This window comes from Pyrus communis, chromosome 7, assembly GCF_963583255.1.
Source record: "Pyrus communis chromosome 7, drPyrComm1.1, whole genome shotgun sequence".
In the NCBI taxonomy this organism is placed as follows: Eukaryota; Viridiplantae; Streptophyta; class Magnoliopsida; order Rosales; family Rosaceae; genus Pyrus; species Pyrus communis.
Genome location: NC_084809.1, coordinates 4,715,564 through 4,739,432, shown reverse-complemented (window position 1 = coordinate 4,739,432; position 23,869 = coordinate 4,715,564). Strand labels below are relative to the sequence as shown.

Here is a 23,869-nt window from a genome sequence, read left to right as displayed (position 1 = left end):
TTAGAGAAGTTTGGGATCATTTAGCAATGTTGTATATGAAATCTAATTTTGCTTGGATTTATTAATTAGAGATTGACATACGGTCTAACCGTCTAACCAACAAGGCGATAAAAGCATTGAAGACTTCTGCCAATAAGGATTCGAAAATCCTTCTTAACCGAGACTTGGATAGATAACCAGTCGGCCTCGATGTAGTGCTGTTTATCCAAACTGAATGTGCTCATTGGTCGGCTGATTCTACAGCAACAGTGTTGTTTATCCAAACTGAAGATGTGTTGGCGAAAAAAGAAAATAAAAAAAATCTCAAGATGTTTGAGAGGTTTGCGTAGGGCAATTGTGTGTTGAATTGGAGGTCTTTCTTCTGTTGCCATTGCATATGTATTTATAGGATTGATGTACTTGCTTGGCACAGCCTGATCCTTGGGTAGAGTCCTATTTCAAATTCCCATGTATCTAATGTGACTTTATCTTTAAAGGATTGCATTTGATCTTTGGTGACGTGGCTTCACCACTTGTTTTCCTCCATCCATCTTCACAACACCAACATGAGAAACATGCATTTAAAACCTAGCCTTCCAAGAAACCTATGTTCCTAGGCTTTATTTATCTAAATGAATATTAAATTCATTTCTAATTATGACCCTCTCATAATTTCATCCCATCCATGCATCATGACTTTTCAAGCCTCATCATCAAAAGTCTAGCCTATCTAGCCTTCTTACCTCATCATAACTCCATCACAAATCCTAGGCTTATCATATCACCACCAAAAGCCAAGCCTATCTAGGCTTCTGCATGATCTAACCATATCTGCACTCATCCAATTGATACCGCGCATATCACAATATTCTATGTGTTCAAATTAATTAGGATTTAGACAAATATTAGGTTTAAATAATTTAACATATTACTACGAGATAATATCATGATTAAAATCACAACATTATTTCTCAATAATAATTAAAAATCATTTTAACCACCTTGTCATTTAACGGCACTTGATTATTCGGGCCAATAATGTAAAATCGGGTCCAAACAGAGATGCAACACCAATGTTGTGCAGCTTGTGCTAATGAATCCTAGCTATTTAGTTTAAAATGTAGTTTGTTGTACTAATAAGCATTTGAGATATGTTTAAATTAAGATATAAATATTTTTTAAAAGTATATATAATAATTAACCTTTATTTGTCAAATAATAGCACATCCAACATTATGTTTTTTTGGATATTTTACACAATCTCAACCGTTTTACATAAATGTTTAGCAAATACTATGACATTATTTTCTTATTGTAAAACTATTTTTACAACGACAGTTTATCAAAAACTTTACTTTTTTATTTCACAGCTGCTTATTCTCACAATATAGCAAAAGCATCTTCTTCTTTTTTTTCTTTCTTTCTTTCTTCAAAGCACAACAATACTAAACTAGGCTATAGTGTACCATCATGAGTTTAAGGCGATATTAAGAGTACTTTGTTCAGCAGTAGTTATTTTTTTCTCTATAATTCGTAGATTTAGTATGTAAGGATATCTTTGCTTTGTTGGCTATCCCATCGTGAATGGTTGGGATCAATCCGGCACAGTTGAAAGTGTTGTTTAGGGAGGCACTATTTGATAATGAAGTTAAATTCACACTCTGTTGGAAAAAAAATCTTCAAGGCAAATACCTACTTAATTAATAAATTAAAGAATTAACTAATAACCTTGAGAATATACAACATTTGTTACTTCTTCGAATTAACAAATTGAGTCTTGCAACATATTTAATTAAAAGTATTGTTTATAAAAAAATTGAAAATAAAATTTAAACCCGCAGTATAAAGATAGAGTTAACATGTCAATATTTTCGGCACTTGTGGCAAAAGAACAACACTCACCGTTTCCAAACAATTTTATGTCAGGCAGACAAGAAGGCTCCACAATCCATGATTCAATTATAGTAGTGAGTAGAAGCGATTGACTAGTAGAAGAAGGGGACACGGGAGTTAGGTTGTCCATATTATCAGACAGAGTGTTTATTTCATCACTTCTTCCATCACGTGGTATAATTCCTTTCCCCGCAGAGCTACTTTTAACATTTTTTTTTTTTTGACTAAAAAATCAAAATGATCCATGGAATTTGCATAATCAATAGAAATAGTTCTTAAGATTGTCCATCATGTTCTTTCGTTAAAAACTCTTTGGGCAATTTTCAAGGCTTCGTAATTGTTGACCCTAAAAAACTACAAAACTTACGCGGCGCGCATGCCGAGTAACTAATAAGCTAATTACGTCATTCGGTTGAATGCGGGGCATGCCAACTCGTCGGCCGAGCTCGGCCGATGAGTAAAATTTGTTGATGTTGCGTTGAGTACGTTGCTGACTTCTTTATCTTGCGACCGCAGCCGAGGAAGCAACAAATCTCGGCCTTTGGATTCTCGAGCCTGAAGATAAGGCTGCTAATTCTGCGAAGTTAAATATCGAATTCGGCTCTCAAGGTGCCGAATGTAGTAACCTGATAACACCTTCGTCGAGAAGGCTAATGAGATGACCTCTACCAATAAGGATTCGAAAATTCTTCTCGACCAAGACTTGGATAGATAACCAGTCGACCTCGATGCAGTGCTGTTTATCCAAACTGAAGGTGCTTCGGGAACGGCTGATTCTACGGCAACAGTGCTGCTTATCTAAACTGAAGATGTTCGCCGGTTGCCTTCACAATGCTGTTTATCCAAACTGAAGATGTGTCGGCAGAAAAAAGAAAAAAAAAATCTCAAGATGTTTGTGAGAGGTTTTGCGCAGGGCAGTTATGTGTTGAATTGGAAGTCCGTCTTCCGTTGCACCGAGTCTTGTATTTATAGGCAAATGTTGTGTGGTGTGGCCAAATAATTTTGTAGAGTCCCATTGCAATCCTAATTTGCGGAACTGAAACATATCCTTCAAATTGATTCGTGGGATTTGTTCCTTAACTTTTCAAACTCGTCAGTTAGATAAGCAACAACCTATCTAGGTTTTACCATACCACATCAGAAACCTAGCCCACCTAGGCTTTTGATCTCATTAAAAACCTTCAGCAAAAACTCTTACTTCCATCACCATGCAAAAAACAAGAAAAACCTAGCCTACCTAGGTTTCCTAGGTCATCATTACACCACCACCAAAAAACCTAGCTTTTCTAGGCTTGTCTCATCATCACCCAAAGCCATCATATTTAATATCATCTTGCAGCATATCCAATCCACACGTCCACACACAACCCAACTCAATTTAAACTGTACCAGGATATAATTCGCACCCTATTTATCTGGTTGAAAAAGATGTTAGGATAATTCATATTAAAAGATAATTATTATGATAAAAACCATAATATTATCCTTTAATAATGACAAAAATTATCTCCACTTTTCCATCCGATGATTGAGAGCTATGCTCACTCAACGGTCTGGATTGCACGAGCTAATTGTGTAAATTTGGATCCGAACATTGCCCCGCAGTTTCCTTAAGCTTCGGCTTGTAAGCCGAACGGTTAAAGAAATTTATCAATTGAACTAATGCCAACAATAAATGGCTTTGTGAAAACGAAAGCCATAAAAATTTAAATATTGGCCCAACTTTTTTCCACGGAATGGCCTCTCATAATCTCTTTTTACTGATAGGCTACTCTGACACACCTAAAGGAAATTAAGCCTTACAAATTTCTGGTCTTCAAAAATAGGTAATTTTCCATACCTCCAACCTCATTATGGGGTCCCAGCCTGGCTTTTATCAATGGCCTTGTCAAGTACGCCACTTGTCCCTTACATGCACATCTATGCATGCATTCTATTTAATGTAAATAATGTAAAAAATGAGAGAGCTGCAGAAGCTCTCAACCGTCAAGGTCGAGAAAAAATTTAGAGGTTGAGGTTGGGCAACAAACCATTATGGGCAGCTTTTTGGCCGCTTGGCCTGTCACCAATCAAAGCCGAATGACTAAGGAAATTAAGTCTCTCCAACCACCCAGAGTACTTCGATAGTCATTCGGCTACCATTATCTCTATACACAGCTCGGTAGAGACTTCTCTGCCAGAAACCTTATAATTATTTCTACTATCTGCTTATCAGGCCGAGAACCAACAAAACAAACTGCTTTGAAGTGTCTTCACAGCCAGTCGAAATCACATCAATAACTGGCCGAATACATCAGCCAAATATATCAGTTGAAGAGTTGCCGTTAAAATTTTTTATTTTACTAACTGACAACTCGGCGCTCAATGGTGTAATTTTGGTCGTGTGCCATGCACTGTCCACCGAATGTACCTAAGCATTCTGCCGAGTAGGCCACCTGTCGAGGAAGAAAAGTGGCTATGGACTTAAAAAATAATAATTTATGCTCTTTCCTGTGGCCGTGCATCAGAGACCTCGGACTAAATAACACCCTCTTTTTTTCTGCCATAAATCTTGATAGAGACATTTTTTTTTTTTTTTTTATGACTTGGAGACTAATCATGATTCGATGACTATTTCCCCTCGACCAAATCCTACCAGTAGTACATAACATGTCCTCTTTGTTAGTGGCATGCTCTGTCCAACACTAAGGCTCTATATACATACTGCGTGTTGCAACCCCAAAAGTCAAAGATAAATTATCTTAGCCCTCCAACCAAATGAGAAATTACATTTCCCTCTCAACAAATGCAACCATTTGCAGACGAGTGACATGGTCACTACGGCTGAATACCAACAACCCTCACCTCATCGACATCCAAGGCTTTCTAGTTTCTCTTCTTGACTCTCGGCCTAGACAGCCGAAAATTTTGTTTTATGGATTTGTACAAGGTCAGGATGCTCGTTGCCCCCCTAATTTCTTATGCATCAACTGAGGAGAAGGAGCCGAATGGTTAAGAAAATAATTTATTCATCATTTTTTTCTTTTTAACAAAAGAAAATGAAAATGGCTGAACCATAATCAGGAGGAGGCCAAAGATGCTTTATTCCAAGCCGAGATCTTTTTATATCAAAAATTTCACATTGTTTTCACTCTCGGCCGAATAAAGAATTTTCTCCAAATATTTCTAACTTGGCGAAATATTTTTTTACCTTCGACCGCCAAATGTGTTGGACAATTATTATGCCCCCCATGCATAATTTCTTCGCCAATTTCGGCTTTCAACTCGAACAACTTAGCCGAACGGAATTTCTCCATATCGGCTTTATCACCAACAATCATATCGATTGGTGTAGTTTCGGTGTCTAAAACCATGTCTCCAATTACCATATCAATTGATGTGGCTTTATGGTCTGAAGTCGTGTATTGCTCTTGTTCGTCATTGGAACACTCATTTGACGAATCATTTTCTTAGACAATTTTTGGCTCAGAAACTTGAACATTTTCTTCTAGGCCTACCACATTTTCAGTCTGACCGAGAAAATAGGTGGCCTTTGTTCTTCAGCCAAATTAACAATTTTCTTAGCCCGATGTCTGATTATGGCCGGAGCGAAAAATTGCCTCTGGTCTTTTCAACCAATCATTCCTCAAATGGAATCGATTTGTAGTTGAAAACCTAAGGAAAATATTCTCCATCTAGCCAGACATTAAATCGAGCCCTGTCTTCATTTACCCATTGCTCTTGCAGGGTAACATGAGCTTTTATTCTTAACATGTAAGTGAATGACTTTTGCATCTCTTTATGGCCACGAAGAACTTTTTCCACTTCCAAATATCTTTTTCGTTCTTCATTGTATTTTTTCAATTCCTCTAGGCGCTCGTACAATCGGCTACGTTGAGCCAGATTGGAATCTTGATATATCATATGAACTTCGTAGTTTTAGCACTGGGTCCCACTGGGTGTGCCAAAATGTTGACCCTAAAAAACTACCAAGCCTACGTGGCGCGCAGGCCGAGTAACTAATAAGCTAACTACGTCATTCGGTTGAATGCAGGGTGTGCCAACTTGTCGGCCGAGCTCGGCCGAGGAGTAAAATTTGTTGATGTTGCGTTGAGCACGTTGCTGATTTCTTTATCTTGCGACTGCGTTCGAGGAAGGAACAAATCTCGGCCCTTGGATTCTCGAGTCTGAAGACAAGGCTACTAGTTCTGTGAAGTTCAATATCGAATTTGGCTCTTAAGGTGCCGAATGTAGTAACCTGGTAACACCTCACTTCGCCGAAAAGGCTAATAAGATGACCTCTGCCAATAAGGATTCGAAAATCATTCTCAACCGAGACTTGGATAAATAACCAGTTGGCCTCGACGCAGTGTTGTTTATCCAAACTGAATGTGCTTCGGGAATGGCTGATTCTACGACAACTGTGCTGTTTATCCAAACTGAAGATGTTCGCCGGTTGCCTTCATAGTGATGTTTATCCAAACTGAAGATGTGTCAGCAAAAATAAAAAAATAAAAAATCTCAAGATGTTTGAGAAGTTTTGCGCATGGCAGTTGTGTGTTGAATTGGAGGTCCGTCTTTTGTTGCACTGAGTCTTGTATTTATAGGCAAATGTTATGTGGTGCGGCCAAATAATTTTGTAGAGTCTCACTGCAATCCTAAGTTGTGGAACTGAAGCATATCCTTCAAATTGATCTGTGGGATTTGTTCCTTGACTTTTCAAACTCGTCAGTCAGATAAGCAATAGCTTATCTAGGTTTTACCATACCACATCAGAAACCTAGCCCACCTAGGCTTCTGATCTCATTAAAAACCTTCAGTAAAAACTCTTACTTCCATCACCATGCAAAAAACAAGAAAAGCCTAGCTTACCTAGGTTTCCTAGGTCATCATTACACCACCACCAAAAGACCTAGCTTTTCTGGGCTTGTCTCATCATCACCCAAAGTCATCATCTTTAATATCATCTTGCAGCATATCCAATCCACACGTCCACACACAACCTAACTCAATTTAAACTGTACCACTTGTTTCGGGATATAATTCGCACCCTATTTATCTGGTTGAAGAAGATGCTAGGATAATTCATATTAAAATATAATTATTATGATAAAAACCATAATATTATCCTTTAATAATGACAAAAATTAACTCCACTTTTTCATCCGACGATTGAGAGCTATACTCACTCAATGACCTTGATTGCACGGGCCGATGGTGTAAATTTGGATCCAAACAGTAATTCAATTGTTTCTTAACCAAATTCGACCCATAATATACGAAGATAGGAAAGTGTAGAACAAGATTATACCTATTTGGAAGCCCAATGGTTGCCGGAGATGGCCGAAAAATAGCCTGAAAGGTGAGTGGTCCGCGGGAAAACTGGAAAACTCGTCGAAAACTAGGTAAACTTTAAACGCTCATAACTCTTCAATACTTAACGAAATCAAGTGATTCAAAAACGAAAATCATATTTCTCAATGAGACGAAGACAATGGTACCTTTCTCGATGGCTAAACCACGGTGAGTTAGACAACAATTATTATTTTTCTTGTTTGAACCCATCCTAGCAACGACCACTTTCCTACTGCACGCTAAGGCTTTGCCCTTCCCCTTGAATCCACTCCGGATCATGGAGCTCTCAACTCAGTTGTTTGGTGAGAGAGTTGTTAGTATTTCCTCGTCTAATTGTACCTCTTTATCTTATTATTAAAAAAATTTCAAGTTCAAATTTCATTTCATGATAAAAATTACTACATAAGATATAAATAAGCGAGTGTCACCAGGTACACACACAAAACACATGTTGTTTTCCCACCCAAAGACGGAAAGTTATTCTTTTGATTAACTTTATGGTTAAATCATAAAAAAGACTAAATAATACACAAAACACATGATTGTTTTCCCACCCAAAGACGGAAAGTTATTCTTCTGATTAACTTTATAGTTAAATCATAAAAAAAAACTAAATATACACAAAACACGTGATCGTTTACAATTATCTATATGATCTTACTTGGAAGACAAAGACTTGCACCAGCTTCCTCCTTATGACCTTATTTTGGTTTCAATCAAAGTAAGTATAGTGTGTCTCATTATAAAATGACCACAAAAATCGATAGGGTGGACATGCCCTTCCCTGTATTACTTTGTTATCTTTTCATCCAGTCACAGGCTCACAGCAAACAAAGTACGTGTAGGATAAATACAAGGATAGTTAAAATGTGCCTTTCATGCACAGGTTGTGAACAGAAACGAGAAGTCAGGACGGTGCACGGGGCGATTAGCTTTTCTGAGGAATGACAATTGGATGATTGTCCAATCAGTCGTGTGTCTTATTAGCTACTGGTTTTTGGGAAGCTTCTCAAATTTCCATGGTAGAAGTCATTTGCTCAACTCTCCATCACCAAATGATCAATAGACTCTCACAAATACCACTCGCCAATGCCCCTAGTTTTAGCTTTCTAATCCATTGCCTAGCCTGTGGGTGACTCATCAGGAAAGTTAGGCCTTGTTTGTCACGTTGTATAAGATCATTGGATAATACTAATAATATGAAACATGTGTTTGGTAAATTTTACATTAAATAAATATTTAATTATTTAAAATCATTGGATAGTACTAATAATACGAAACATGTGTTTGGTAAATTTTACATTAAATAAACATCGAATTATTTAAGATTATCGGATAGTACTAATAATACAAAACATGTATTTAGTAAATTTTACATTAAATAAGCATCGAATTATTTAATTTGGCCCCATTATTTTAATGCCCCTTCTGCCCGCTTAATTATCCCCTCCAAAACCTTGGTATTATTAGTCGGACCCAACCAAAGAAAAATCACGCCCACTTTTTTCCGACCTATCCCGACGTCTGCTCTGCTCTTGGGCATCGAGACCTCCGGTCAACACTAAGCAAATACGAACAAAGATCTAGAGAAATCATATCGAACTATCCACACCAAGCAGATACGAACAGAGAACGAAAGGTAGCAGATCGAACCCAGGGCATGGTGACCTCCGTTCCTGGGCATGGTGACCTCCGTTCTGGGGCATCGCGATTTCCGTTTCTGTTCTGACACATCTATGGTGGCGTTTCGAATATCCGGGTTTGTGGCTTAATTGCCAATTGATTTTGTTGATGTGAGGGAATTAAATTCAAAATTGGGAAAGATTTCACGTGGGTAAGGTGTAATGGCTGCTGGGTTTTCAAGAATTTCTGATTTGGATTAAGGTCTCAATGGATTAGGGACCACAACGAGATACGAGGAAGCCAACGGTGGCGGTGCCACCGATTGGGTTTTATTTGCAGTTAAACAACTTTGTTTTGCATCTCCAACTTGATGGCAGATGACAACTTTGTTTTTTAATTCTTGTTCTTTTTATTTTTCATTAATCATCAATTTTTCTATTAAAAAAATAAAAATTTGAAATTCTCCTATCCGGTACAGTATAAATAATATTACTAATTTAATCAATGCTATCGGATGACTAATTATACTAAAATAGTCACTATTGTTCAAACTACCAAACAAAGCTTTAATATTATTATATTATATTTGCCCTCGCGATTGGTGGCTGGTATGTACACTTATTTTATCTTTGCATTCCTTTTTTAATTTTGGAAAATGCTAAGGAGACTTTTTTGAATTGGAACTCATTTTATGGATTTGAGAATTTTAACGAAATACTCTTGGTACTGTTTACTTTTAAAGTTAAGGACATTTTTACCTTAAAAAGCCATTCCATGTATTATTCACCTACACTTTTATTTTATCATTTTGATTAAAACTAAAGTTTTTAAAGACTTTTCGTTAGTTTTTCTTATGAATTATCTATCACCTCACAGTAATGTTTGATTCTCGCGCCAACGTTTTAATCTAAAATCATAGGACTTTTATTAAAAGATAGTCATTTTACTTTTTTTTTTATAGAATCATATTCGTCCATTTTCATCACTACAAATAAATGTTTCAACAGTTTAGGAGTTCTCTAATTTTTGACACAGACGGGTGATATCTTTGAAAAATTTACAAAATAGTAACTAGAAGAAAGTGTGTTAAGGGTGTGTCATCTGATCTGACCATATATGTATATATTTGTTGCTAAGGTACTATATAATCTTATTATTCATTTCTCAATTTCATTTTACTTTCTTTTTGGCCTTAGCATTGACCTATTATTTCGTCTAGAATAATGATTGGTACCCTGGTTAGCAAGAGTTATTACATAAAGAAACATTTGGTATACAAAAACTTCTGTTTTATATAATTAGGAAGAAAAAGAAACATTTTGTGTTACGTGACTAGATGAGTAGCAATGTAGCATACATTTTCTATTAAAATAAGGACACTCAGCTTATAAGCTTGGGTTCCTATAAATTGAGTTCAATATAAATGTTTAGCTGTTGAGTATATATAATCATGTCTTATGAATTTGATTTCAATAAATTATTGGATTGCAATTAATGAACTCACGTCACTACAACAGCGCGCTAGAGAAACTGAACCAACACATTTTAATTTTTATATAATTAAACTCGTCATTTAAATGAATAAAATCTTTGATGTCTCACTCGTAAATTTCTAATATAACTCTCTAATTGAAATTGAACAGAAACAAAAATAATAGGTAATTTAGTAATTTCATGAACACAAATTTTAATGTTTTTTATATAAACCTCACAGGTGATGATAACATACCCTGTTTGGAAATTCAATCTCTCACCACATTGCTCTCGTCTCTGCCCTCTCATTCTATCTCTCTATTTTCTTCTTCCATTATCGACGTCACAGATCCGGGTCGGGTTTGGGTGGGATGGGTCTCATAGGACGGGGAACAAGATCATGAGTGGTTCGAAGGGGGGAGTGGTGGATCGAATTGTGGAGGTTCGGTCGTAGAGGGTGGGCTAGGTACGTCGTGGAGGGGTATGCGTGTGTGAGCGTTGGATGAGGCCACCGCTTAGATGGGTTTCACTGGGCACCATTTGACATAGGTGCCGGGGGGTGGAGTGGTGGTGTTGTGGTTTTTTTTTTTTTTTTTTTTGTAAGCTCATTAGGTATTTTATAAATTAAGGAATAAATGGATACTCATAATCCAATGAATTGAGTGACAAAAATTAAAAATTGGCACACACATCAAGCTTAAAAAAATATGAGTATGACCGTAGATTTAGATCTGGTTTGGTACTGAGGTGATTCTGAAAAAAGTTAGTATAAAAAAAAACTGGGAGCTATTTTTGTGTTTGGTAAACATTCAGCTTTAGCTTTTTTTTCACAGTTTTGGGTGGAAAAAAGCCAAAAACAAGAAGCTACAAAACTCAGCTTTGAAAAATTGGCTTTTTTTCACATCTGTTTTATATAAAGTCTACCAAACACTATAATACTGTTTTTTTTTTTCATAAGCACTTTTACAAAAAAGTTTACCAAACATTCTGCTGCTTTATTTCACAGCTGCTTATTTACACAGCACAACAGAAGTAGCTTTTTTTCAAAGCACAATAATACCAAATCAGCCCATAATAAGAAGGCTTTTCGCAGTGAGGCCACAAAGGATTTTCACACTCGCATTGCGTTAGGTTGTACGTATTATCAGAAGAAGGGGACATGGGAGTTTGGTTGTACATATTATCAGATAGTTACTTCTTCCACCAATTCCACGTGGTATTGCACAGTATTGTATTGTCACTGACATTACAATCTTGCATTGACATTGATATTGAAATCTTAGTGGCACAGATAATGGAATCTTTTACTTGTACCAATAAACTTTCATAGGAAAATTGGCATTAGAAGTTAGCATAACAGAGCTTGCATCCATATGTATTCGTTGGTATTAAGTTTTCATTTTGTTGCCTATTAGGGTTAGATTAATTTTATATATATATGACTTTGTAACTCCACAAAATAATAAGTTACTCACAATGTAGTCTCTAAAGTGTAGACATCTCGCCATTCGGCAATACAGTTTCTTTGTTTTTCCGTTAATGAAATAACATAATTGGTAATCCGTTTATTTGTATGTTTGTTATGTGTACTTTGATATTCTACTAATGCTTGTGCCCTTCATTGGATTTATTTGTCGCCTCACTTACAATTAACGAACCATTATCACCTGAACATTATAACTGGAACTGTTCATTCTCTTTATTATCATCTAAAGATCATACGTAATAAAAAAAAATCATTCAATTTTGGAGATCGTTTAGTCATCCGTACGTGTTAAACTAATAAATGGTTTATGCATATGAATGGCTCAAAGATCTCCAAATAGAATTTATTTATTTTATTTTTATTTATTTATTTTGTAGATCTGATCTTTAGATAAAGATAAAGAGATTGAACAGTTCCAAATTATGTTGTTCGGGTTGTAAAGTTCGTTAATAGTAAGTGAGAGAACAAGTAAGTCCTCTCATGGGCGATACAAGCAATATCCTTTTTTTGAAAATTTCCCCTGAAAATTGACTTCAATCCCACTTTATCCCTGAAACAAAAATAACACTACTTGCACTCTGAAAATTAAGGTTTGCTTTATCGAACTATATTAAAACAAATTGACGGATTTAATAAATGAATTACAGAGTATCTATTTATTTGCTACAATTGATTGACCAAACAACCTTAGTTTTAATTTTATTTTTTAAATAACCTTTGCAGATTGATCTGTAATAATAAACGATTTCGATCATAAGTACAAAATTTTATTAATCAGCAACTAAGTGATTGAGAAAGAACTCCTCCTTGATTTTGAGGATCTAAACTCCTCTCTTTAATTTTTTGAAGTTTGGTGAGGGTAAGCGTGTTTTGTATTTTTATATGTTTTTGTAGTTCTAGATCTTGCAAAGAGAGAAAATATGAGAATACAAGTGGACAAAAAATGACATCCAGCACACCTGATGTGAAAATGCCGAGGGCTTGGAAATCTTGAGGTAGCTGGAGTTTTGAAGAAAATAATTATCTCTTTAATCCAACTCATCATCACAAACAAATATGATATATCCCCCTACCTTTATTTTCATCCATGCATGCATGCGGTAAATAAAACTAAAAGATATGAAATTTCATCCAACAATATACATCCTAAAGATAAATATTCATCCTTAAGAATAGTCAATTAAATCCTGTACTTAATTGATAGATAGTTACAACCAGAGAGAGGTCTTAAACTTAAACCAAAGCAGGAAGAAAAATAAGAATAAAGAAACAATAGCATTTAGAATTCAGATTCAGACCATTTGAAACAAACAAAAAATTCTTAAACTAGTGCGACAAGCTGTTTTGCAATATGATTGCAAGGACGATCATACTGTTTGGATTAAGAATTTGTACACTTTTTTGTAGTCCTAACTTGAAATGGACTTCTCTTTGCAAATTTTGGGTTTTTATGTCTAAATGAGTGTACGGATAAATCTACAAATTGAATTGGGTTTATGATGGTAATTTAGGTAGTAAATATGAGTTTAAAGAGATATTGATAGTTTAATAAAAGTTAATATGGGTGAGAAGAAAAAGTTAGACGTAGAAAGAGGTTATATGAGTTCAAATAAAATTTCTCTTTTCTTACTTGTAGTGGTAGTTGTTATAATTTCTCAATTTTGCCTTTAGTAGCCAGGTAGTCCTGAATTTTTATCCATTATTATTTTTCTAATTTTATCATAATTTTTTATTTTTTTCTACTGCTAAATAGTTCTGACTATTTCTCAGCTCGCATTTTTTTTGTGAGAAAGCAAGTTTCATTGCAATGAATTTTTGACTTTTAAACCGGCACCAACTCAATCAATCAAATTGTATGTGTTTTGGGGTGAAAAAAAACAGGAATCTACACTTTGTGTGACCAACAGATCACTTGTTCTGCAGATTTCTAGTAGAGAGTGTCCAAAAAAGCGTGTCTGGCGCGTTCAACGTTGGAGAAAAATGTGGGAGATGGGTACGTAGATAGATAATTGGTGTTAAAGTCATCGTTAACTTTATTGTTAACGTTATTATGTTATTGTCATTCATCCATAATATAATACAACATATACAATAATAAATAATGTAAAATATGTATCTGGTGTATAAATTATTTTCCAATTTTTTTAACAAAAATCTTCCATCAATTTCATGTGAGATATAATTTAAAATTTTACAAATTTGATGAAGGTGACCATTTTCGTACTGTGGATTTTTGGACTTAAAGTTCAAATTATCTGAGAAAGAAAGAGGCATCTTGGAAAAATGAAAGACAACACATCAAAGGTGAGATATTTTTGAATAGTTGCTGGAATGAGATTATAAATAGCGCCCAAGCTCGGGGGTAACGGATATGGTTTCTTTGATCACTTTTTCTTACATGCTTTGGTGGTTGTTCAAGTTTGTCATCTCACATTTGGGTCGTCTAGTCACTGATTTCTTGATCTGCTCATCGTTTTAGGTATGCTTAAGTATACTTAGACTTTTGTTTCAAACTTTTTACCTTGTATTTTTTTTTTTGACATATGCTCAAAGCTCAAATGACATAATCTCATTCAATAAATAGGCAGATTGAACATGGCAGCATATAGTGTTGTTGCTACAGTTCTTAACCTTAAAAACTATGATGAATGGAGTTCTCGGGTTAAGACTTACTTGATGGCAGAAGATCTTTGGGATATCGTCGAAGGCACATATAAAGAACCGCCTCTTATTGACCCCCTTCCAACTGATGTATGTTCTATGATATTCATTTTGTTTGGAAATTGGATTGAATATAAATTCATACTTATTTCATATATTCTCATTTACCTATTTTCTCTAGGGATCTTTACCAATTATCAAAACACCAGAAGAAAAAGAAGCTGAAATTAAGGCTTGGAAGGCTGCTTCAGCTTTGCTGGACCTGCTATATGTAGAAGGTTCAACGATCATGTTGCCCCTACCTTTGCTTGCTTATTTATTTTTCGTTACAACTCTATTTCACAAATAACCTTTGGCTACACATTCATGTGATTGAACTCTATCCGAAAATACTAATATTGACCACGAAAGATTTACAGAGTTTTAATGCGTAACTACGGAAAATCAAACTTCGTAACTAGTCAACTAAAATTCTAAAATGAACAAGAAAGAAAAAGAAAAAAGTTCTTTATCATTTAAACTTAATGAACATTCTACAAAGCCTCAAATACCTGCTATTCTCTACAATGCACAGGTTTCCGTGATATGTTAACTCCGAACAGCCTCACCGCTCCATGATCTTGAACCGTCCTTAGAGGGTCACCGACCCTACCATGCATCTCTCTGATCCCCGACATGTCGAGGTTTCTAAGTCTACAGTAAATGAACATCTTCTTATCCTCCCCTACCGATCTCTCAAACCTCACAACATCACCAACTTTCAGCTTCTTCTCCTTCACAAAACGAATCCACCCTTTGCTCAACACGTAACTAGCTCTGACTACTACTCCAATAACAATATCCAAATCTCCACACTTTCCCCACCTCATCCTCAAATTTCAACAAGACCCCTTTGCCAAACCCTATATTCAGATGAACCTGAAAATGCTTCTCGGCATGTTGTTTTGGTATAACCATGCGGTTCAATCTCCCTACGGCGCTTGGTGTTTCCACTTTCTCGAAAAGCAACTCCCTCCCGCGACTACACGTTTCCCTTAAATCAAGGTAATGCTTCATACGCTTTCCACCATCATCAAGGCCTACGGCACCACCATTGTACAATTTATACTTGTAAATCTCGAGCTCGTTGGCATAAGAATGTTTTCGAAGCATGTCAACGATCTCAGCCTTGGAATGAGACTCCAAGAAAAGAGCCTCGGTGACATCACGTTCGTAGGGTTTCATTTTGTTTCGACTGTTGTTTGTGATGGCATCAAGACCCCGGAACTTTAGCGAGGCAATGTCGTAGGTTTTGGCAGCTTCTTCTTCATCGTTGAAGGTTCCCAACCCCACACGATGACTCTTCTCGTATATTTGAGCTCCCCATCCTCCATTTGACTGGAGCACTACTCGTTTGTACCTAGAAGAAGGCATGCAACTTGTTTGGACTTGCACCATTTGCTCCATTCCTTGTTGAGTAATCACTAGGATGGGAAGATACCCACCGATATGAATAATCGCAGTTACCCGTCCATATAAAATTCACGGATACAGTTATAGGTAACCGTTTAAACAAATACACGGATACATGTATAACTATTTACCCGTGAAACATAAATGAATGACTATTGGTATTACCTGCGGTTACAAATGGACATCCATTTAACCGTTTGTTTTAATATTTGTAAATTTTTTTAAAATTAAAATTTCACGGGTAAACAAACGGTGATGGGAGTCTGGGAGACCTTGAATAGTTTTTAGGCTTTTTAATTTTTATTTTTAAAAATTTTACAAATATTAAAACAAACGATTAAATGGATACCCGTTTGTAACCCCGGGTAATACCCATAATCATCCATTTATATTTCACGGGTAAATGGTTATACCCGTATCTGTGTATTTGTTTAAATGATTATCCATAACCGCAATCGTAAATTTTATATATATAGACGGATAACTGTGATTATTCATATCCGTGGGTATCTTCCCATCCTAGTGAATACTCAAAAATGAATGGAGCAAACGGTGCAAGTCCAAACACGCTGCATGCCTTCTAGGTACAAAGGAGTAGTGCTCCAGTCAAATGGAAGATGGGGAGCTCAAATATACGAGAAGAGTCATCGTGTGGGGTTGGGAACCTTCAAGGATGAAGAAGAAGCTGCCAAAACCTGCGACATTGCCTCGTTAAAGTTCCGGGGTCTTGATGCCATCACAAACAACAGTCGAAACAAAATGAAACCCTACGAACGTGATGTCATCGAGGCTCTTTTCTTGGAGTCCCATTCCAAGGCTGAGATCGTTGACATGCTTCGAAAACATTCTTATGCCAACGAGCTGGAGATTTACAAGTATAAGTTGTACAATGGTGGTGCCGTAGGCCTTGATGATGGTGGAAAGCATTACCTTGATTTAAGGGACACGTGTAGTAGCTGGAGGGAGTTGCTCTTCGAGAAAGTGGCAACACCAAGCGACGTAGGGAGATTGAACCGCATGGTTATACCAAAACAACATGCCGAGAAGCATTTTCAGGTTCATCTGTGTGTAGGGTTTGGCAAAGGGGTCTTGTTGAAATTTGAGGATGAGGTGGGGAAAGTGTGGAGGTTTGGATATTGTTATTGGAGTAGTAGTCAGAGTTAGTTACGTGTTGAGCAAAGGGTGGATTCGTTTTGTGAAGGAGAAGAAGCTGAAAGTTGGTGATGTTGTGAGGGTTTGAGAGAGCGGTAGGGGAGGATAAGAAGATGTTCATTTATTGTAGACCTAGAAACCTCGACATTTCGGGGATCAGAGAGATGCATGGTAGGGTCGGTGACCCTTTAAGGACGGTTCAAGATCATGGAGCGGTGAGGCTGTTCGGAGTTAAGATATCACGGAAACCTGTGCATTGTAGAGAATAGCAGGTATTTGAGGCTTTGTAGAATGTTCATTAAGTTTAAATGATAAAGCACTTTTTTCTTTTTCTTTCTTGTTCATTTTAAAATTTTAGTTGACTAGTTACAAAGTCTGATTTTCCGTAGTTATGAGTTAAAACTTCGTAAATTTTTGGTGGTCAATATTGGTATTTTTGGATAGAGTTCGATCACATGAATGTGTAGCCAAAAGGCTATTTGCGAAATAGAGTTGTAACGAAAGATAAATAAGCGAGCAAAGGTAGGGCAACATGATCTTTGGACCTTCTACATATAGCAGCTCCAGCAAAGCTGAAGCAGCCTTACCATTTCTGTAAAGGCCGACCCACGAAGCCAATCCGACGACTCGGTTTCCTGCCTCTCGACCCGCTTTTCTGCAGATTTTTCAGGTGCATTTTCTGGCGGATTCGATCTCGACCACCACCTCCTTCGACTCGTCTCTGTATCTTGAACAAGAACCCGCCAACGCTCGACTTTTTTGAGTTCCCTAATGGCAAACTTGCCGTCTCCTTTCATTTAGACATTTTGTCGAACACTTGGTATAAATTTATCGATGTCTTACGTGTGAAAATAAATAATTTTCTTATATGAAGTTATGGCACATTTTTTGACATCGCATCAGACCCCAAAAATCTCTGGACTGACCCTATCCATATGATGTCAATTGAACATATATATCCACACGTATGTGTGTGAAAAACTAAACCAAGGAAAAACAAAAGGAACTTGAACAAACTAACTGGCATACCTAATATAAATTTGAACAACCAACCACCAAGATAAGTAAGAAATAAAGGCTCTGGGAAACCACCCAAGCTCTGAGCCTTGGTGCCTTTTATAATCTCATTCCAACCAAAAAAAATAACACAAGGGTGTAATCTCACCTTTGATGTGTTGTATTTCCTTTTTTGGTCCACATGTGCTATTATCTCATCTCTTTACGGAAAACCCCTTTTTTTTTTTTTTCAAAAGGTATTTCTTGTGTAAAATGGTCACCATGATAGATTTTTTTTCGGTACAGAAATCGGAAAAATTATCATATGTGCTCGAAATACTTGTCATCTGATTTACCATTTTATATATATTTTTACTTATTTTTAGGTACCCTTTCTTAAACTCAATTAAAATACAGAACCTCATTTCCAAAATACACTCATCGACGTCATCGTATAATTCGGAATCGCTTAGCAATTAGAATCTCATTTCCAGCTTTAGATAAAAAGTTCACCCTCCCAACCTTGTATGTTAGCCTCAAGACGCTCTTTCAAATTTGGAACCATTTTGCTTTTGTTCTTCCCTGCAATTGTAGGTAGGCCCAAGTACATTTCATGATAAGGCACCACTGACACGATTAGCAGCATCCTTATTTCTTCCCGAAACTCACTTGTTGTTGGTGGGCTGAAACACCGTAGATTTATCATAATAAAATTTTAGGAAACTAATAAGAAGAGTTTTAAAATTTTGGATTTTAATCAAAATTATCTAACAACTTTATTTAATAATAAGAACATAACAAAACCCAAAAAAAAAAAAAAAAAAAAAAAAAAAAAAAAAAAAAAAAAAAAAAAAAAAAAAAAGCTAACGAGAGCACGTATGTCTCACTCCATTGAATGGGTAGAACCGTCATATGCCTCGTTTTCCACTGAAAGGGTTTACAATTTTCTCACCTGCATCAGTCTATCTTACAATCCCTCCCCAACGAACATGCTGTCAAACCGGTCTCCGGCTTCCAAATCCCACCGCATCAGTCAACTATATGTTACCATACATCCCCAAAAAGATTAATATATAACCAAATCTTAGCGGCCTAATTGTGTTTTCCTAGCTAGTAGCCAAAGGCAATGAAGGTGGAGGAGCAGGAGGAACAGTTCCAGTTGCTGGGCCCTGGTAATTAGGGTTATGATTCTTAGGAAGGATGGGCGTGTCTCAGTCTGCCATTACTGATTTCACTCTCTGACTCCAAGCTCCCCTGAATCTCAAAGATAGAGAAAGAGTGGGCGCGTGCGTGACGACGGACGAGACTCGTAAGAGTGTATTCTCCAGTACTCTTCCGCTGCGTCTGTGTGTATCAAGTGTGTTTGTGTTTGTGTAGTTGCATTTAGGCAGAAATGTGGCTGCCCATTCACTTTCATCCTCCTTAGTCTTTCTTTCTTTCTTATTTATTTCACTTTCATGCATCCAGATTTCAAAGAAAAAAATTCAATTTAAAGGTGTTTTCTTTTGGCCCAAAGAAAAAAAAGGAAGGCATTTTTTTTGTAATTTTTTTTTCCAATATGCTACACAATGAATTATCTGTGCTCAGTTTCAGAAATACTATAGTATTTATGTTCAGTTTTAGAAATAATCAATGTTTAGTTTAAGAAATAGTGATAGTATGTTCAGTTTTCAGAAATAATCAGTGTTCAATTTAAGAAATAGTGTAGTACTCATGTTTACAAATGGGCTGGTCCGAGGCCCCTTTTTCTGTACATCTCGAACCGGGCCACCCCGCCCCGCCCCGTTTCTCTTATTAAAAAATTAAAACCGACCCGTACTCAGCCTAAACCTTGATTACCCGCTCCGACCCGCAGTTCCTATACCTGTTTGCCCACCCCTAGCTTTGAGTTGATTGATAAGAGGGGTTAAAGGTTAACTTGGTTTTGATGTTGATTCAGACATTACACTACATTGCTTGTTTTGTGGTTTTGTTTTTCTGTGGATTCAGACGGTGCAATGCATTGTATGTTTGACTAATCACACCTAATGTTAAAATATTTTTATATACCGTTCGAATATTAGATTTCCCTAGTTTGACTATAATAAATACGAAACTGCAACGCAGAGTCTGAATTCATATTAACTTATTTCAAAATATAAAAAATATGATAAGGGGAGTACCATCTATAGTTGGTGCCAGCTGCATGTAGTAGCAGATTTGTAATTTTTATTTCTTTTAAATGCATTTAATTCGGATTAACTTATTTATAATTAACATAAATATTGTTAATACTGTGATAATACAAAATCACCTTTTATTTTTCTATTTATAAATTACCATAATATTACACTAAAGCAAATTAAGAATCGATTTCTAACGTGATAACATCTAACCATCAAGATCTCCATTCTCAGAATTCAAATCAGTTCTTGATGTATATCGAACCCCTACTGATTGTGACGCTGGGCCAAAGGATGCGGTGAAACTTGAAGAAGGGCAGGGCAATAGAGGTATATAGTCTATACGCTTCGATCCTCACATGTTATAAATCCATTCAAAGGGTAGTCTCTCCTTACTCTCTGATTTTTTTATTCATTACATATAAAATGAATATTTAAGGTCTGTTTAATAATCATTTCAATTTTCAGTATCTAGTTTTAAAACTATTTCGTAACAGTTTTTAGTATGAAAACTAAAAACCAAAACTAATACATATAAATTTTGAAAAGTCAAAGACATAGTTTTCAAGTTTTGGTTTTATGGAAACATTAGTAGACACGTTTTTCAAACAAAATGAAAACTAAAAACTAAATGGTTACAAATAACCATAAGGAGTTGTCGATTAGTTACATGAATGCCTATTTCTATTAGTACATACCAGTCTATTAAATGTGCATACTATATTACTTAAAACTACGTTTAGTAGTATTCTTAGATGGCGAGTTAAAAAAACAGAGAAAAAAATACGTACTCTTTTAATACATTTATGTTTGTTTCAGTTACTTTCTTTCCAAATAGTATTATCCTTAATTTTAGAGAGCTTTAATGAAAATGGCTTCTCAGAACTTTTAATTAACCAAAAACCATCTACAAACTTTATTTAATAAAAATGGCTTAAACTTTAATAAAAAGGATTCAAATTTTAATGAAAATAACAAAAGTTTTACATAATAATAATAATAAATAAATAAAAACAGCCAACACATTCTGATGCGCAGGACCATACGTCACATCACACACATTCACATACTCTCCCACACTCAACCGTTCAACCTCTTTCTCTCTCTTCCTCTTTCGCATATTCCCATCAATTTTTCTCTCTTATTTCACCTCACTCATCCACATCAGCTTTTCTTTTTCATTTTTTCACCTCTCCCCACTCTTCTCTCTCCTTTCACCTCACTCTATAAACAATTTATTTATTTTATTTATTATTTGTTTATTTGACTATTCTTTCAATTTTTTTAGAACAAACTAAGTAATAATATTACAAGATCAAAAATAAGGAAATTTGTCATTATTCAGTTTTATGGACACTAATACTATCACTATTTATTAAACAGAACATTGACTACTTCTTAAATTTGAACACTATTTCTTAAATTGAACATTGACTACTTCTTAAACTGAACACTATTTCTTAAATTGAACATTGACTACTTCTTAAATTGAACAATATTTCTTAAACTAAACACTGACTATTTCTTAAACGGAACACTAATACTATCACTACTTCTTAAACTGAACACTGATTATTTCGTAAACTGAACACTAACTATTTCTTAAACTAAACACAAGTACTATTACTATTTCATAAACTAAATACTGACTATTTCTTAAACCAAAAACTAACTATTTCGTAAACTAAACACTGACTATTTCTTAAAATCGAACACTAGCACTATCACTGTTTTTTAAACCGAACACTAAAAGGTTCAAAATTTGAAGCTCTCTTCTCATTATCATATGAATCACTGACAATAATATTTATATTCTTACAGAGTTAGAATAATGATTTTCACATTCCTATTTGTTCTTTAACATTATTCGAACAATTTATTTTAGAATAATGATTTTCACATTCCTATTTGTTCTTTAACATTATTCGAACAATTTATTTGACTTCCCTTTAATTTATTCAATACAAAATTAACAACAAAAGCATAAATGAAAGATCAGAAAAGCTAATGTGTTTTCATTCAGGAAAGTAATCTAATATTTTCTATTTTTAGGTTTTAGCTGGTTAGGATTAAAATTAATAAAGAATTCCATAATTTGAACGTGGAGTGATGATGAGATGCTACCCCACGTGTAGGGCTAAGTGGTAGTCATGTATTGATGTCAGCAATATATATTTTTTATCTCAAATTTCTCTCTCTCTCTCTCTCTCTTTCTCTCTCTCTCTAAAATTTTTGGGTTTGTTGATGTCAATATGAATGAATTTGGTTGGCATTCTCTTCTCTCTCTCTCTGTCTCTCTGAACATTTTCCTTGCCGATGAAATATTTAAAAAGTAATTTGTGTGCTGCTTTTGCATTGTTGGTTTTCTGTTAAATTGGTAGATGCTTGCTTTCGCACTGCTAACGTGCACATGCACTCTGGGTTGAATAAGTTTTTGCTTTTTTTTTGTTTTTTATCTCTTGTTTTTATCATTAAATAAAAGTTATTAGGTGACTTTTGGTTAAAACTCAAAATTTTGAATGTCCTTGTACAAAAACATCCAGAACTGGTGGAAGAAGCTCAATCAATGGTTGATAAGAACCCGAAATTACCTACTGTTATACCTGCCAGCATATTTGGACTTGGACGTGAACTTGACGCTCTTATAAATCCACTTCCAGTTACGTTGGCACAGATGTCGGAAAAAGGGGAAAAAAATGGCTCTCTATCTCTATTCTGTCACGCCACACGATTCTCTTAGCGTTAAGGACGCCGCTTCACTTATTTCCTGCGGTTTTGAAAACGGAAGATTCGGTAAGATGTTCAATGAGTTTCAAACATCACGAATCGTTAAAAAAATTATTTTTATATATAAGACCAATTATTGATTTGGTGATGGGCCGCGTTATGTGATTTTATTCTGAAAATGCTTAATATTTAAATGTATAATGTACGTTAATTAATATAGCGGTATCGAAGTTTTTTCACTTTCCACCGGAATATGATATGCACCCGAGTTTTAGATTATTGAAATCTTAAAACTGTTTAATCCAATAAAAAAAAAATATGGCCCTTCATGGTAATGTTTTCTTGTAAACTATGAGTTAGGAATAGCAAAAACTCCCTTATTATTATTAGCACCTTGAATCTTCTTTTCCCGTAAGATATTTTTGGTTACAAACTTTTTTCAGTATACTCACAATATTCCTATTTCACTCTTTTACTATATATAGATATTGCGTGAGATTTAATTCGGCATTACCTAGATTTAGCCATGGCTAAATATATCTACGGAAAATCTCCCTTAGCAATATTGGGTAGTTTGCCTTGTGCCTACTTAAATAGAAGCCGGCTCAGATTTTGGGAAAAATGGATTTGGGACGGTTAGTATTATTTTTATTTTATTTTTTATTCTCTCTCCATATTAACCTTTGTCTAATTTGCATCATATCTCATATTCTACATGATTGCTTCCAACAGCCTAACAATATTGTAAGCTAAATTAATAAAATCAATAGTTACTAAATAAATTTAGCCCATAAAAAGAGAGAAAAAACAGAAGTTAAACTTAAAATACTATTAAAATACTATAAAGAGGAAAAGATAGTTAGCATTCTTTCTTTTTAATTTATACTTGGATTTAGTAGGGGTACAATTGGAATAAAAACTGATCGGTTCT

At 35.4% G+C, this 23,869-nt stretch overlaps 2 pseudogenes; one reads left to right on the top strand and one right to left on the bottom strand.

Annotated features, from left to right (window-relative positions):
• Nucleotides 1-14,960: 14,960 nt before the first annotated feature.
• LOC137739418 (AP2/ERF and B3 domain-containing transcription repressor RAV2-like) lies at nt 14,961-16,287 on the bottom strand (annotated as a pseudogene).
• Nucleotides 16,288-16,304: 17 nt separating this feature from the next.
• On the top strand, nt 16,305-17,365 carry LOC137739417 (AP2/ERF and B3 domain-containing transcription repressor TEM1-like; annotated as a pseudogene).
• The last annotated feature ends 6,504 nt before the right edge of the window (nt 17,366-23,869 follow it).